Here is a 17,637-nt window from a genome sequence, read left to right as displayed (position 1 = left end):
AATATCTCCTACTCTATACTTGCCAATTTCTAATTTGACACCTTTGTACACGAAACTGCTCATTTATCTGTTTCTTTTCTTCCAGAGATACGTTGTTCACAAGTTACGACAGGTGTTTTGCGGTTTCCAAACGTGTTTCCTGGCTTTGTTTTATCTCAACTACCTCATTAGTTAATCATTTAATTCCTTCAGATAAATTCTTATGATATTTTTTCGAATCAATTATCTCATTAGCTAATGATGCATGTTGATCCATTACATTTTGCTTTTTCGAAATTTCGTCCCATTTCTTTGAAATACTTCCTGCTTCTAAGTATGAACCTGACGAAAAACTGCAGCCAACGTTCAACCAATTTTATCGATGTTACGAAATGTCTTATACAGTGGTCTCAATATTTCAGCGGTTTGTGCACATTACTTTCATTTTTATTTTACAACCAGATGTGGTTTTCATCTTTATCATAACCCATAAACTAAGGAAAAACAGAAAAACTCCTACGACAACAATTAAGAGAATAATAATGCTCCTTAAATACGATTATGTTATTTAAATGTTATAATAATTTATTCTAAATGTCATAACTAAGGTCAAACAACGTTGTGTGTAAAATTAGAAGCGCACTTCTCTGTTGTAAATTTCTAAATACATCTTCATTATTGAGGAACAGAAAACGCCAATTTCACACTGAATTCTGAATGTCTGAAACGCCCTCCGTTCAAGCGAAGTGTGAAACGGAGAAAGCAATAACGTAGGCTACTTGCATTCACTTCAGCAGCGTAGCCATCGCTCACCAGCTCATTCCGTCCTAATTACTTTGCGCGAACGCTACGGACGCAGGTTCGAATCCTGCCTCAGGCATGGATGTGTCTCATATCGTTAGGTTAGATAGGTTTAAGTAGTTCTAAGTTCTAGGGGACTGATGACCTCACAAGTTGAGTCCCACTGTGCTCAGAGTCATTTGAACCATTTTGAACCTTATTACTTTCTTGGTCCTCCACTCTCTGTACCGGCTATGAAACAGAAGAACAGGTAAGAGGTCTATCACACTTAAAATGAAAATACGAACAACAATCTTTACGACAATTATCGAACAAATTAATTCTTTACACGTGATCTTAGTCTACAGTAAGGAATACTTATGTGTTCCTCATGTGGCCGGACCGTGTATAAGAATTTTCGGACAGCTAAGTGCCTAGTTATTGTAGTGACCTATTCAGCAGTGGCACATGTCACCTAAAATTTATGCCACGGTGGCAGGCCTCTTGCGCGACTTTAAGTCGCACCTTAAAAAATCATGATGGAGGATTTCAAAAATAAATGGCTGCAATAGCGGTTGAATCTCGGACCGATGTCAACCACTCCTGTCGCAAAAAAAATCGGTGCTACCTAAAGCTGAAAAGGGGCATACTGCTAGACCAAACTAAGTACACATACTATATTGGAGGCTGCACCCCCTGTTAAATTGCAGTGAGAAGAGAGTTTCTCTTCTGCATCATAACACAGGTGGCACTACACGGTAATTTCATGTGGTCGGAAGGGTGCTGATAAAAAGGTTTTCAATTCTGTGACAAATTACACAAGTATGCAAGTCATGAGACTGCAGCTAAGCATTTATTAAGCATTTGCCTTCTCCCGGTTACACTCTAATCCCGACAGTGACCACACAGAATTCACTACATCTGATGAAGTATTCTTCTTTAGGAAATATTTTGCTTAAGAATAGTGCTTCAACTTTGGCTGTACGTCCTAATTATTTAAAAACTTCCTCATGTGTCTAAATCGGTGTTCGTACTTTATATCATTAACCAAAAATGTGAGCAGAGGAAATGGAAGTGTCGACTACAGGCAAATATCGAGATACTGAAGACACGCGTTTTGCGATATTCTGACACTACGGTAAAAGTAAGAAATGCGAGATGCAGAGCTACTAGGAGCGTAGAGAAGATGAATGGAGCTTCATAGAAGTGTAGTGTTGGTAGACAAACATTTAAGCTGGCTGCAAAACGGTGAAGCGCCACCAGAGACAGAAGCCGCTTTCGTCTACATCTACATCTGGTTGATTACTCTGCTATTCCCAATAAAATGGCTCGCACAGGGTTCAATAAACCACTTCCAAGCTGTCTCTCTACCGATCCACTTTCGAAAGGCGTGCTGGAAAAACGATCACTTAATTTTTCTGGGCGGGCCCTGATTTGTCTTATTTTACTGTGATGATTATTTCTCCCTATGATGTAGGTAAGTGCTAATAAAATGTTTTCACAATTGGAGGAGAAAAGTGATGATTGAAATTTCATGAGAAGATCCTGTCGCAACGAAAAACGCCTTTAATGGTTGCTACTCCAATTCATGTATCATATCTGTGGCACTATCTCCCCTATTTCGTGATAATACAAAACGAGCAGCCCTCCTTTTTCAACGTCATCCGTCAGTCCTACCTGATGCAGATCCCACACCGCACAGGAATACTCCAGAATAGGGCGGACAAGCGAGGTGTAAGCATTCTCTTTACTAGATCGGTTGCACCTGCTAAGTGCTCTGCCAGTGAATCATGGTCTTTGATTTGCTCTACCCACAATATTATCTACGTGATCGTTCCAATTTAGGTTATTTGTAATTGTAATCCCTAAGTATTTAGTTGAATTTATAGCCTTCAGATTTGTGTGACTTACCGCGTAATCGAAATTTAGTGGATTTCTTTTGGTACTCATGCAAATAACTTCACACTTTTCTTTATTCAGGGCCAATTGCCACTTTTCGCACCATACAGATATTTTATCTAAATCATTTAGCAACTTCTTTTGGTCATCTGATGACTTTACAAGATTGTAAATGACAGCATCATCTGCAAACAATGTAAGACAGCATCTGAGATTGTCTCCTACGTCGTTAATAAAGATCAGAAACAACAGAGGGCCTATAACATTTCCTTGGGGAACGCCGGAATTACTTGTGTTTTATTCGATGACATACCGTCTATTACTACGAACTGTGACCTTTCTGACTGAAAATCACGAATCCAGTTGCAGAACTGAGGCGGTATTCCATAGGCACGCAGTTTGGTTAGAAGACGCTTGTGAAGAATGGTGTCTAAAGCCTTCTGGAAATCTAAATATGTGGAATCAACTTGACATCCGCTGTCGATAGCACTCATTACATCAAAACCATAAAAAGCTAATTTTGTTTCGCAAGAACGATACTTTCTGAAAAAGTGGTGACTACTGGTGAATAAATCAATTTCTTTGAGGTACTTCACAATGTTCGAATACAGTATATGTTCCAAAACTCTACTGTAAATCGACGTTAGTAATATGGGCCTGTAATAGAACAGATTACTGTTACTTCCCTGTTTTGGTATTGGTGTGACTTGAGCAATTTTTCCCTCTTTAGATGCTGATCTTCCTGTGAGGGAGCGGTTGTATATAATTGCTAAATAGGGAGATATTGTATCAGCATAGTCTGAGAGGAACCCGACTGGTATACAATCTGGACCAGAAGCCTTGCCTTTATTAAGTGATTTAAGCTGCTTTGCGACACCGAGGATATCCTTTGTTTCTCATCTTTGCAGTTGTTTGCGGTTGGAATACAGAAATATTTATTTCGTCTTCTTTGGTGAAGGAGTTTCAGAAAACCGTGTTTAAAAACTCTACTTTAGTGGTACTGTCATCAGTGACTTCACCGTTGTAATCGCGCAGTGAGGGTATTTTTATTGCGTCTTGCCACTAGTGTACTTTATGTATCACCAGAATCTCTTTGGGTTTTGTGCCAGATTTCGTGACAGTATTTCGTTATGGAAGTTATTAAATGCATCTTGCATTGAAGTACGTGCTATATTGCGAACTTGTGTAAAACTTTGAGAGTCTTGGGGATTTTGCGTGCTTTTAAATTTGTCATGCTTTTTTCGTTCCTTCTGCTACAGGAAATTGACCCGTTTTGTGTACCATGGGGGATCACTATCATCACTTATTAATTTAATTGGTATATGTCTCTCAATTATTGTCAATGCTATCTCTTTAAAATCATTCCAGAACTTTTCTACGCTTACATGACCAGGTCGAAAGGAGTGAAGGCTGTCTTTTAAAAGGACGTTAAGAGCATTTTTATCAGCGTTTTCAAATAGATATATTTTGCCTTTCTTTTTGATGGTTGTAGATGTTACTGCATTCAGCCTAGGAACAACTTCCTTGTGATCGCTAATTCCTGTGTTGGTCACGATACTCACTATTTGTCCAGGATTATTTGTTGCTAAGAGGTCAAGCACACTTTCGCAACCATTTACCCTTCGAGTGGGTTCATGAACTAATTGTTCAATATCATTTTATGAGAAAGCATTGAGTACAATTTCGCATAACGTTTTATGCCTGCCACCGGCCTCAAACGTGTAATGTTACCAGCACATCGAGGATAGATTGAAGTCCCTACCGAATGGAATTACGTGTGAATGCGCGCTCACCTATATATGTACGTTTGTTTGTGTGTGTGTGTGTGTGTGTGTGTGTGTGTGTGTGTGTGTGTGTGTGTGTGTGTGTGTTCGTATGTGAACTATATGTCTAGGTGAGAGAGAGGAGAGTTGGAGCTTTGAGAGAGGAAGGGAGGAATGGTAGAGTAGCGCTGGACTCCATTTGGAATGTTGCCTGGCAACGGTGTTTATCGCGTGGTTCCTGACGTCCTTCGTCACTACGGTAGAATACATTTTCCTCGAAGTCGATTGACTCAGTCCAATCGCAAGTTGCGAATGCTACTCAACGGCACGTTATCTCAAAACGGACTCTTCAAAAATACCACTCAGTAACTGCTGGCTCAACTGAAAGCATACCTTATCTTCAGACAGATCGTGACGTCCACTCATACTGTATAATTTTGAAGTATGATTGAATCCTTCAGCTGGATTTATAGGTCTTGCTTTAAAATTTACTTATTTCGGCGCCCAAAGGCGCTATCTTTACACCCCTGTGCTATTTCTATTCCTTTACGAACTTCACCCTTTGTGAACAGTGCATAGTCTGTGAAGTTTTGCATCGCGTACAAGCGCGGCCCGCAACGATATAGAAGTAACTGCAGCGAGTTAGCTCTGTATCCTCTGGAACGGGCGACGCTTACCCCATGGGATATCAATATGAACTTGAGAGATTCCCTTCAAATTACTTCTACTTGATATTACGTACAGTCTCGAAGGGATTGTGCAACGCTATTTTAGTTAAGTTTCACTGCTTGTCACAATCACGCGAACAGTTCTAATTTATCAGAGTACGTCCGGTGTGGGACAAGAATCTACCCATCGCGCTAAGATAATAAAACTTCAAACTATGGAAATTCTAGAAGCATATAGTTATCCATATTAGTGAAAGCACGCTCAGCGAATACCTCGAAACTTAGTGAGTCCTATTTTACCACGAACCTCCTCTACCTAAGATACAAGGAAGAGTGAAGACTGACAGAATAGTCGAATTGTGCAACATGGTCTTTGCAATTTACGTAATCTTTTAAGAAAGGGAATTGCACATTAATGTGCATCATAATCAGAATATTCGGCAACCTCCACGCACATTAGACGATCTCCCTGGTTCTTAGGTCAGGTGCAGCATTTCACGGCAGAGTAAAAGTCATTCACCGATAAATGGTTACAGAATAGCTCTTCAGGTGCCTTGGCAGATCTTTTATGCAGCGTTGGAGTTTTCTGGACTACAAGAGTTAACGACGTCCACATTTTTTTAATCTTTAACAGGAAAATTCAATACCAAGAGGATGATGGAGACATTGAGAAACTTTCCCGCAAATGGAGGATTCTGGTCACTGTTAATAACATTAGTTCGTGTTACATAGATTACAAACGTGAATGTCAACTCCACCAGCAACCTTTATAGACATTCCATAATTTTTTTAGTTATCAGCTAGCATGCAGTGACGTAGACATTGTTTAAATAATCGGTTAATGTGTAGTACAAGTGGCGACTTTGGCAATACTCGAACCTCCAATCTGTGTATGTTTCTCAGCATATCCTGACGTTACTAAAGCATATACATCCCGTATATAAGTATTTCCTTACCAAACGCTTTGCCACAGCTTTTATCTAATGTCTAGATCCGTGCACAAGGCTGTTGACGATGTAAGTAAGAGAATTTTGAAGTCGGACAAGGTTAAAGGGCTATAAGTTCATCAAGATTTAAGTAAGTATTGTTCATGAGTGGAAGATTGAGACTCCAGTTTCAGGAATCTTCAGTTCTTAATGGTCCATGAATGATTGTTACATGTTATTTAAGTATTACTATTGCATGTTGTAGTATATTCATATTTATATCAAGATGAATGTCATCATCCAAGGGTATGCTACTTGAGAACAATTAGGGTTTTTTGATTTATAGTAAAGATTTTATTATTATTTCATTATTTAGTTTTTTTCAGAATATTATGTCTTATACCGATACTGTTACATACTGTAAACCCCAATTCTATCCGATCTGTTCTAAAACGTAAGAATTTTGGAAATATGTAATTATCCATATTAATCAAGGTACGCTCAACAAACTCATGGATAACTGTGCAGTCCTGTTTCATGTACTACGAATTTTCTCTGCGTAAGATTTAGGGGAGCATGAATGCTGACTGCCTGTTCGAATCATGCAACATGGTATTTGCGATTTACGTAAACTTTTAAGAAACGGAATTGCAAGTTCATGCACAACACAGGCAGAATACTGGATCATCCTCTACGCTGAGCTCATCACATAACATTAGACAAATCCTAGATTCTTAGATCTGATGCCGCATCGCTGGACTACAAGAGAGAACGATATTGATATTTGTTCGAACCTTAAGAGAAAGGTTGAACACCAGGTGGACGATAAAGACACTGACATTATCTACTGCAAAAGAAGGAATCTATTGACAGCTAATGAACACTGTTAAGGCAATTTCGTACGATTTGCGTCTAATACACAGTCAACATAAATGCCAATTAGACCAGCAACTTTGCAGACATTCCATAATTTTCTTTCACTTGTCAGTCAGCGTACAGTTACATAGATAATGTTTAAGTATCCGGGTTAGGTGTAGTGTACCCGTCTGTCATAAACCTAATAATCATGCGGACGATTTGCAATAATGCTTTCCTCCCTTCCTTTTCATGGTACTGACAGCACGAGAACACAACCAAAAAGGATTAATTTATATTTAAAAAAACAACAATAGTTCATGTCAAGATGGCGTTGACACGTGGTTCACTGTGTGTGTCTCTTAATTTAACAGACCACGAGACAGCGAGGAAGTGTATTGAAAAATTTTGAACGTGTAGGCTGCCTCTTTCCTCTGGGCTGTATAGATAATACAATGTCGGAAACAAAACGTTAGGAAAAGTAGTCCTTCTGCTTAGGTTTGTGTACCTGACAGTTACAGCGTAGGGGAAATACTGCCTTGTTCAACGGAAAGCAGAAACGAGGTTTACTGCATTCAATGTATTCCGCTTTCACCGGTGCTATTTACAATGAATTAAATGTTCCCCTGGCCCAGTCAATGCCACAGATGTCAGAAAAGAAACCGCCTCCATCTTCACAATTAATTAACCTTCTTAATTTTGTGATACATTTATGACTGTACAATTATAGTTACAAAAACACTGATAATTGAGGAACAGGGATGGCTATTTCCCCCACATGAAAGCTTCAAACAGTAGAAATGAGTGGGGGAGAAATTGGGGCATTCAATTTTAGACATAAGAGAAAACTTTTTGAGGTGGCACATAATTAATTACGACCCTGGCTAGCCATATTCAAGTCTAATCAGATAATAAGCTATACATTACTTCGTGCTGAGTCGTCAGCATTCCATGTAAGACGTCGCTCGTTGATAGTGTGTGGTACAGGTTCTTATTTTGGTAACTTCACAACAAATAAAATTGGACCCACAGTACTCTTCATATTTATTGGTAGCCTCTTGCAGTGATTGTACTGTGATCGATTTGTCTTATACTGTGGCTGGCCACACGAAACTCTCGCCGAGCCACTACACTTTCTGGCACCGCTGCCTTACGACCATGTCTCAACACAAAAGCCGCTTCGCTACTCTCTCTCCACCGCTCGACTCGACTGTTCACATCTGAACACCGCTCTACACCGTACAGCCGGCGGCTCGCATGCCCAGCGGCAATACGACTGCAACTTCACTATACTCTTTGACAGAGACGTACAACCCTAAGTCAGAGTTTTCATATACAACTAGCAGACATTCGATATTCATTCCATTTTACAACAGAAAAATAGTACGATGTCTCAAAATTTCGTACGATAAATGTTACTATAACTATTTACAACATTTGTTTCACAGAAAAACACATTGCACGAGCAAAATTGAGAGGAAAGTATTAGTAATCTATAGAGTTGTAGTCTTACAATCGGTGCTCTCCTGTGTAATTTTATGTGTTAAAATTTTTACTGTGCAATAAGTGTGACGAACATGTTACACATTAACAAAGAAGAAAATAATAATATCACTGCTAAGTACTATGTTGTCGATAGGACCCTAAAAGTAAGAGAGAGAATCCGTAATGGATACGATGGAAAATAGTATAAAGTTGACTGATAGCATCCAGTCTCACCTCTGTGCTGAATGTAATGTGTTTGCCATTAAGAAAGATAAACGGCTGTGTATTTATGTAAAGATAACAGCTACAAGTAACAAAAGAAAATGTTTTTCTGTGTGGTGTACCGCAGCGAAGGAGGTTAATTTTCTACTTATTTGTCGACTATAACTCGATGTACACTGGCAATGTACGAAGTTACGCTGCTAAATTTAGTTCATGGAACATCTGTCACTTCAACTAGAAGAAACACGCCAGTACTTTTTCTAACGGGGAAGGGCTAATAATATGAACAAATTACTGGCGGTAAAGCACGCCCGCTGTTTTTGCGGACGCGTCCAGTGATCAGAACAAATTCTGTCCAGTACTAAACAAGCAGCAGCTTAATAAAAGGGAAGTAACGAACTGTTGTGAGTACCACAGGTACTCATGTAGGGTAATTCAGGGAGGGTAGGACCACTGAGTGAGACAGACCAATGGTTTGTTTCACAAACGCGACACTGAAAAGTAGCTTCTGCTAATCACAAGGAAGGTAGTTTATGGAGAAGAGTGGTGCAGAAGTTTTTCTGTAATTTTCGCCTTAGTTGTGGAGAAAATTCACGTTTTCTGCTCTGGTAAGCCGGATAGTTATATCGTGTCGTTATCTAACTTTAGTATTAGGTTTACGTTCCACAGTACTGATACAGTTTTCTTTCCGGCGAGCTTGAGAAATGTGCCGGCATGAAACTAATGAAACTATTATAAAATGGCAACCGAGGTCGCTGACTACAGATAGAACACGGAGTGGACCATCTCTCCCACACAATCGGGGGAAATGGATCAGTGTGATTTGGGAGAGATGAATCACTTATTTTAATGTGAGACAGACGCCGCACATTTAAATTTTGGCTCAAGGCATGTGCGACAGTCCCACTGGAGGTGGCTGCAGTCTCACACTATTCTTATTTCTCGAAAGATATGTTTGTGCCAAGAACTGCAACAGTATATCACCCAGAGGCCAACCAAGCACTCACTATGAAGCTCACCAAAAGACCTACAACCCCAAGACCATCAGAAGACCAGAGTAATCTGCGCAAGTGAAACTATTTCACCCACTCGAATGCAGACCCCAGTCCCACCACACCTAAAACTTTCAAGATTACCAACTGACTACTAAGCCAACGCAGACAAAACTCTTGGAAGAAAACCACCTTTTCCTTTTGTTGATAAAACCATGAAATTTAAGAGGATGGTAGCAATGGTGTCTAGAGGGCTAAACGCTGCTGAAAACACTGAAACTGTATAGAAAATGAATGATAAGAAAATAAAGGAAACTGAAAGATGACACAAGATCACCAAAGGTAAATACAGAGAAAAACAGACTGTGTCCATAATGAGCAGACTTCATAGAACATTATGAAAATAACTTTGACGCACCAGATGAGGATGAATGCGTTGACTGTAGTGAAATCTGTTATAATGAATTCCTATGGTGAGAGAAAGAATATATAACTGTCAACTCATTAGAAAAGGCAATGTTCAATTAATAATAAACTGATGACATTGTTTTGAACCAAAGCACATAATAGTATCATTCTGTATTCATTAAACATTTTACAAACAAAGGTATGAAATTTATTTTTACTCTTTCCTTCATGTTTAATCATTGTTATACGAACCATCTCTCCCATTATACTGATCCATCTCACCCATACACCTATCAGTCAGATGGACCACTCATGTACATTTTCATTTTATCATACCTCTTATCTTTTAAGTGTCAGTGAATCAATAATGTATTATACTTAACTTTATATGACACTCTGTACTGACACACTGCCAGAAACCAGAAAAAGTTGGATAAAACACATATTTTATGCTGAAGAGAAAAAAGTCGTACACTTCTCCCGGACTTAAGCCACGCATATTCTGGAAACGATTGATCTCAAGAAATGAATATTGGCAGTTTGTATCTTGGTAAATCAGGGACAGTTACGAACGAGAATTGTTCCAACATTTTCATTATTTCAACATATCACAGTATGAAACAGTTCTGTTCTCCAATTTTAAATATTTTGTAAGACATTTAGACTGAAACCGACAACTCGTAAGCTCACGTGAGAGCGACAAACATAGATTTAAAACACGGCCTACTTAATTTCGATGGCTGAATTCAATTTCAGTATTTCATAAGCAGCAAAGAAAATAATATCCTAAACTCACAGCTTAAATTATCTTGAAATGTCCTAAAGATGGACGCTGAGGTATAATGTTAGAATATCGTAGACCGCGCTGTGGTGACATATATTTTATAGAGTAGTTGTATGTAACACGTAAAGACGGAAGTAATGTCAGCATAATGCGTCACCACCAAATAACAATGGTCAATGATAATTTGGTCATACATAGAAAGAACTGCAGTGTAATACAGGACGCAACTGTGGGAAAAACAGAACTAAATGAATGGCAACGAAACTTTTATTCACAGACAATAAATACAGACACTACAGTTCACGATGGGGCACTTCACTCTGAAAGTGGTTGGAAATGGCTCTTAATAGATGGTGTGTACATCACGGACTGCAATGCACAGTCTGAAGCATGATTCCAGGCTGGCCACTAAGTTATCCTCCGGATAATTTCAGGCCGGGGTGAGCTCACCAAATGTATGGCATGGTGCAGCAGACTTTACAGGGTTTTGTAGTTTGGTAATCCATATCCGGCTGAAGCAAGCATTGACGATTATTTCAAGTTAAGCAATCAGACTGCGCGGATGTTGATTATTGTGTTTCATATTCAGGTCAAAATTTTTCATTGGGATTAAGATCGGGTGATGCAGTGTGCTTGCTGAGATGTGGTACAATGTACGAATGTTGGTATAAAACAGTAAAGAAAACAGTAAAGTATGCATGTAGACATACGCAGACGGCTATTGTCGTCTTGAAAGAAGGGAAAAATAGGAAATTTATGGTAGGGTCTTATGGGACCAAACTGCTGAGGTCATCGGTCCCTAAGCTTACACACAATTTAATCTCGCTTAAACTAAATAACTCGAAGGACGACACACACACCCATGCCGATCTAGGACTCGAACCTCCTATGGTGGGATCCACGTGGATCGAATGAAGGGAGTATCCAGATAACACTTATTAAGGCGTAGCAGAGAGACGAACGATTGATCTCTGGAAACCTTACTTAATAGTATATATACGTTCGTGGGGAAACGAATGGGTGAGAGCAGTTTTTAATACTAAGAACACCTCATTGCATGATCAACTCCAACTTAAACTACTGCCTCGATAAAACTGTGCGTTTAACTGCTTATTGAGTGTCTTGATGCACTCGACGTCTTATATCATGCGAGAGGGAAGCAAAATCGTGATGTGTGGGATCTACACAGCATGCCTCGCGTCAGCTATTATCCAATTTCTTTTAACTGGATCATTGCAGACGATTAGTTTTATATGCAGTTTGCCAGTTATGCGCCTCCAGTTACCTGTTTCACGACTGTTTGACCTCCGTTCAGTGACAGCATCAATTCTTGCTGGGTTTGAAATAATTTGTTTCAGGCAGAGGCTGCGTGTGGTACGCCATTCCTTGTAGACATGTTGGACCGTACGTGTCTTTACACAAACAAATCGACCAACCTCACTCAAGGTCTGATCACTCCGAACACGAAAGTCTCCTCCTCCCCCTCCCCCCCCCCCCTCCCGCCCGCCTCCATCACACTGCGTCGATTTCATACAATCGTCAAACACATACACATTACTGCTTTGCCAAAGTTAACGACGCAAGTGGAGGTTTACATGATCACCTATCTCCTTTCCTGCAACATCTACATCGGTAATAAGCGTCCACAAAAGGGGGGGGGGGGGGGGGCTGCTAGTAGCATTATGTTAGTTCTGCGTGGTTAGAAAGTGGAGGACGCACAGAGACTGATGAAGCCATATTTGTATCTTCACTGCCCGTATCAGATGCACTTGACATTGATGATTCTGCGCTGCTAATGTTCCTTTTCAATAGTATCCTAACTGGCGTAGATACTGATAGACAAGGCGAGCCTGCAGCATCTTTCAGGCAGGCAGCAACGACGATGGCTTAGCGGAGATTTTTCTTGCAGAGGCTGCAAAACAATTCGAGGTCAAAAGACAATGGCCATATCTTCTTTTGTGATACTGGCCCGAGCGACGCCGTTCGTTGGCTGCGGTAGCTATGATAACAACAGTGGATCACGAGATGTCAAGCGTGAATCTCGGTGACGGCGGCAGCTTCGTGCCTGTCTTGATATATTTTACTACGACGACAAAGTTTCCCCAGGAAATGCGAATGAAATGAACAGTGTTCCGTAATAGAGTCAAATTCATCAATGAAATGATCATTACAATAATTTAGACGTTGGTCAGGAACAGCCTGGAAAGCTTTATGAGTGTTACAGAGAGGTTGTAGGGATAAATAATTGTCGAGAAAAGTTTCGATACGTTGTGCTGTTTCCGAGTTAATTAGTATTAAAGTCTGCAAACCGACTCTAGTACAGAATCACCATCCTGACTTTTGCAGACTGAGGTTTCCAAGATATGAAATCTTCTTTCTAACTTTTTTAATCACAAGAAATCGCTACTTATTTACGTAAAGTAAGGTACAACTCCGGCCTCTGTGTGGATGAGCAAAGTGCCATTTATCGCCGGACTATCAACGGGGCTATGAGATTAGTGCACACTACCTGTCTTTAGACATGCCTCGAAGTGTTATTTCAAACTTACAAGGTTCGCACAATGTCAATACGTGGCAAATGGTGCTGTCAGTGTGGGAATTTGCCGGCCGAAATGGAGTAGGTAACTGCGATGTGACCTGAACGTTTAAGGCGTGTCATGACATGTAAATCATGGATCTGCCCCAATGTAGTCGCCCGTGACTTACAACATCAGCTGACGACCGATTCCTACAAGTCGTGGTAACAGGAACCGCGATGAGAATGCAACAGATGCGTGTCCTACATTTTTCTCCAAAAATAAAGGCTGTGTCGACCAGGAAGGTAAGGTACCGTTTATAAACAACAAATTTATAATCTAGGTGTCCTTTGCGAGCGACTACATAGTTGGCAGCACCGCTTTGTGTGAGGAAGACCACAAAGGAGCATATGGGATCGGAACGGGATAAATGGCTTCGGATTCCTTCACCAATGAGAACAGGATTTGTCAGCTGACTGATGATATACGTAAAAGAGTGAGAAGGCACGCAATGCTAATGGTTCAGCATCGAGATGAGTCAGTTCCAATGTGGTTTGATGTCGTGTACAACTGTCGGAGGCCTCTTACAGTTACCGACAGCAGTGCGGTATTGGGACTTTTACAACGTATTGTGCAACCCTATAGTCAACATTCCTGCTATGGATGCGCCTTTGAAAACTGTCACTAGATGAACACACCACATCCACTCTTTATACCTTCCTCCAGGAAGTTGTCATGCACAAAATGGAGCTACCTACGGTACATTCTGAACGGAATCCTACTGAGCACTCTTGGAACCAGTTCAACCCCTGCCACACTGTATGATATCTGAAAGGTCGTGTTTTAAATCCGGACTGCTTCAGCACCTATGCCTCGATCACCTTATGAATACCTTGCCAAATAGGTTCACGCATCTTATAATTCAAGGAGTGGAGTAGTTCAGTATTGAATGCTACTCAGCAGCATAATTTGATTTAGCGGTGGCTCTTATCTAAAAAGAACGCCTTTGTTTTCTTTATTGTTTCGCTTTTACTTCAAGTTGTTTAGTTCCATGATGTTTGTTGTTTCATTCTATTTCCTCTTCAGTCCACCCCCACACGTCTGCAGATTTGCAGATGGTGTGAAACATTTTTTGAGCAATTTATATTCGCGTAACTTGCTTTAGAATTGCCGGACCGAGACTCACACTCGGAATAATACCTATCATGGGCAATGTTCCTATCAACTAAACTACCAAGAATCGAGAGCTTCCCGCAGCAGGACAGAATTCATGTTAGTGTTCTGGCCCGCCACACGTTCAAAATCTGACAGCATTCACTGCAGGGTTAAATCTTCGTTGTAGGATATATATTTTTCTCGTTTTCGTGCATTATCAGTAAAAAATATCGCTATCCATTTGTGCGAGCAGTTTCTCTCAACATCACAGCCTTCCTCCGGAGAGTTGCTGTCTCAAGCTGTAGCTAGCAGACTACCTCCAAACTACAGTAGCTCTGCAGTTTTCATGAAAAAATTTAAATTATGGACATTTCTAAAATTTTTTAATGAAACAATGTCTTCAACTAAGGTTGGTAATGTATGGAGCGTATTTTCTCAATCCTAACACATCCATAGAACTGGTCGCATTCTCCGACAAACAACGGGATTATTCAAGGGAATATGTCGTAATTTTGTGTGCTCTTGACACTAATGTATTGAGAATGACGGCCGTAACTTTAAACTGTTCCTAAGGAATTGAGTATTTGCTATAATTTGAGGACACTTATGCCCCTGCCGAATACGTGGCTAGAGTAACTGATCAGTTGCTGTAAAAAAAAAAATCTTATTCATTGACAAGTTTCGGGCACAGCCCATCGTCAGAACATACACGTCTTCATACATAGTGTGGAGTGACATGTATCAGCCGTGAGCACGAGAACTCAAGATACTGACGGACACACATGTCAATCCGTACTTTTCTTGTTGATGTTCTGAAGATGGACTGTGTCCGTAATTCTTTAATTATGTACAACAGGTGACCTTTTACTGTAGAGCCCTATTCAGCAGTGGCATAAGGGTCCTCAAAATTATACGTGGTCGGAGGCTTCCTGCGCAACGCCATGTCGCAGCTTATGTTCGTTGTTATATCCTGTACGTAGTTAATGTAAATAAGAAAGTAATTGTGTATTTTCGAATATTCTTAGTAACACCCATTTTTCTATCTTCCATCATGCGTATCCCTTAATCCCAAAGCTTTGGGGAGCTGAATGTATAACTTGTTAACTTTTAGACCGATCACAGGTGACTCGAAGTATAACGAAATGGATGAGTAACGACTGTAGGCTGATTGATTAGATACCGAGTATCAATCGTCCATGATTAATTTCTACTGTAATTTACATCCACTAGCGTTTAAAATAATATATTAATATAACGCTAAGAAAATACAGTGCAAGCAGAACTTAGAAACTGTTGATGTTTTCCTTTACGTTTAACTTATGTTCTTGTGGATAGGAAGTGTACGTTACTTTGTTGTGCTTTTTTACCATCGTTATTTTTATTAATGACTCCTTGCTTCATGGAAATAATTTGAAGGATACAGTGATGACTGTTGGACAAGGCATCAACATTTGTAAAGCATTGTAATTCATTATACTTCTATACAAGATCATATAGTAAAATAGAAATAATATGCAGTGGTAGTTCGCAAATATATTTTCAGCTGAAGTGCTTAGCTTCAAGGAAGGCCACTGTGAATAATCTTTGGGTAGCAGAATAAATATGACGAAGGATTTATAAGAATGCTAAAAATAAACAGGAAGTGTACGGAATTTGAGGCGGAATAGCTAGAGGAAAAATGGGGAGCAATCGAAAATAAATGGTAGTTGGAATTACATTCAGCTTATAGGAAAATCTGTAAATTCGCTAAACTTTAAAGCATAGGCGTTATCCACAAAAGTAAACGAGGAATTCCGTTGTTGAATGTGGTAGAGAGAACGGATGGGTGGAAAGAATATACTAAACGATTTTACGATGTAGAGGAACTGTTAGCTGATGTAGTAGAATAGGAACTGAAGTCCATTTGGAAGCTACAGGTGATCACAAATTACTAAGTTTGACAGATCTTTGAAAGACTTACAGTCAAATAAAGCAGTAGGCATAGATAATATTACTTCGGAATCTCTAAAATAACTTGGGAAAATGGCAACCAATCGACTATTCATGTTTGAGTGTAAGGCGTAACTTCAGACTTTAGGATTAATATCATCCACACTATTCTCATGTTACCAAGGGTAATATTAATGTGAGAATTGTCGGACAAACAACTTATGAGCTTAAATGTAAAATTGTATAAATGTTAAAAGTTATACAAAAACAGGTGCAATCAGTAGGAAAACACGAGCAATATTCAGTATGTACAAGACCACGCAGGAAGAATAAGAATGGAAGACCAAGAACGAAGGCTCCGGATTAAAAACGGTGTACTAGAGGATGCAGTCTCATGCTCTTGCTGCTCAGTCTGTACTTCGAAGAAGTAATGGCGGAAATAAAAAATTGATACGGGAGTGGGATTAAAATTCAGAGTGAAAGGATGTCAACGATAAGAGTCGCTGATGATATTCCTTTCCTCAATTGAAAGGAGAAAGTGTTGCGAGACATATGGCTCGAAATGAACAGTCTACTGAGCACAGAATCTGGACTGAGAGTAAACCGAAAGAAGACGAAAGTGATGAGGAGTAGCACAAACAAAAGTAGCGACAAACTTAACCTAAAAACCAGGCCTTCAAACTTGTTTAATGTGAAGTGAAAGAAGTGAAGGGATTTTTCAACTTTGGAAGAAAAATGAAGTATAAAGGATGTAGTAAGGAGAACATACAAAGCAGACTAGCTCAGGCAGAGATAGATTGCTTGACCTAAAGAACTATTACTAGTATCAAACAAGCACCTCAGTTGTGGGCACAGGTCTGAGAATGTACATCTCGAGCACACCACTGTACGGAAGTGAATGATGGCCTGCGGGAAAGCGCAAAAGAAGAGAACGTACGTGTTTGAGATGTGCTATAGAAGAATAATGAAAATTTTCTGACCTGAAAGAAATGTGAAACTTTCTTCTGAATGTGCAAGGAAAGTTGTATGTGGAAGACACTAACAAGAAGAAAGGACAGGATGAGGAAATAAGTGCAGTGGAAGCACAGGTAGCTATAGAGGAGAGAAACAATAGGAGAAGGCAGAGACGGAAATACATCACACGGATAAGTGACGTTCTGTGTAAGTGCTACCTGAGATGAAGAGGTCGGCATAGGAGATAAAGTCGTGGAGGGCCGCAACAAACCAGTTGGACAACTGATGGCAAGAAAGCCAAATATAGCGACATGATGCCCAT

The sequence above is a fragment of the Schistocerca gregaria genome, chromosome 3, assembly GCF_023897955.1.
Source record: "Schistocerca gregaria isolate iqSchGreg1 chromosome 3, iqSchGreg1.2, whole genome shotgun sequence".
Lineage (NCBI taxonomy): Eukaryota > Metazoa > Arthropoda > Insecta > Orthoptera > Acrididae > Schistocerca > Schistocerca gregaria.
This window is presented reverse-complemented; position numbering follows the sequence as displayed.